Genomic DNA, 1,211 nt, shown 5'->3' on the forward strand with positions numbered 1-1,211 from the left:
AGAACGCTTGTAAACACTCCTCATGTTTAGAACAGCTTTTTTCATTGACCTTGAGTCATTGATGTGCTCCAAGCTACTTAAGGGCATTCAATTCCCTGAAGCTTTACCATGGAAACATACTTCCAAGTCATAACTCTTCCTGTGCCTGGGCGTGGGCCTCAAGCATTTACGTGGTACTCTTATAACCAGCCGAACAGGATTTTCAGTAAAACCTGAGCTGCCATCGGGATACAATATTTCTTTTCCTAATTGCTCATAATTTCATCCTATTTCTTTTTTTTTTTTTTTTTTTTTTTTTTAAAAATATGGAACGCTTCACGAATTTGCGTGTCATCCTTGCGCAGGGGCCATGCTAATCTTCTCTGTATCGTTCCAATTTTAGTATATGTGCTGCCGAAGCGAGCACTCATCCTATTTCTTCAAACAGCAATTGAAGATGACATTACACTCCCTTTTATGTCAGTTGATGATGCATAATTCTCTCCTGGAACAGCCAACGACTGTATTTACTAACACATTAAAAAACATCAATGTGTACTCAGGCCAGAGCCATTTTTATATTGGTATTTTATGTGTGTATCAGATGGTAGAATGTTGAAAGGGGATTTCGCTCCTATCATAAACATCTTCTACTCTTGTACGTAGAATGCATTCAATCAAGTGCATGTGAATAACCAAATGGGCTGGTTATTTTTTGTTTGTAAAATCTCTTTGGAGCCCCCACCTGATTGCAGATCAATTTTCTGACTTGCTTTGCATTTGGGAGTCTATGCAGAGCAGAGTGAATTCCCCGGGCAACTATTAGCTCTCTAGCCCCTGGTTGGATTTGATGAATGGAAGTCTTCAGCAAGAGATAAAGACAGGAGAGAAAACATGGCATTTCTTTCTGGTTTTCTTACTGCTTTGGTGTTGTTGTTTCTGATATAGCCTACTAGGAATGTAGCTTTCCCTGAATTATTATAACACTAAATCCACTGCTGTCTCTTTGTTCCTTTCGCCTCAGAAATATAAAGACATTTATCTGTGGCCAAAATTCTTGGTATCTCCGCATTCTCACCCATCCTTCTATAGTGAACGCTTTTATGTAGGTCTCTGATTTTGAGCCAGTGTGGATTCCATTTCCCATTGGGGTTCTAATGGAAACCCCAGTGATTGCAGTTTCCATAGAAGTTATTTGGCAAATGAGCTATCTGTTCACCTTGGTGATAACC

At 39.5% G+C, this 1,211-nt stretch overlaps 1 non-coding gene across 1 annotated transcript; it reads right to left on the bottom strand.

Annotated features, from left to right (window-relative positions):
• Nucleotides 1–299: 299 nt before the first annotated feature.
• Nucleotides 300–406, bottom strand: LOC122104006. Its single transcript, XR_006146847.1, has one exon. It is a non-coding gene; the product is annotated as a U6 spliceosomal RNA (small nuclear RNA).
• Nucleotides 407–1,211: the final 805 nt, after the last annotated feature.

Source organism: Dipodomys spectabilis, unplaced genomic scaffold (assembly GCF_019054845.1).
Source record: "Dipodomys spectabilis isolate Male_0828 unplaced genomic scaffold, ASM1905484v1 ptg000019l, whole genome shotgun sequence".
Taxonomy (NCBI): Eukaryota; Metazoa; Chordata; class Mammalia; order Rodentia; family Heteromyidae; genus Dipodomys; species Dipodomys spectabilis.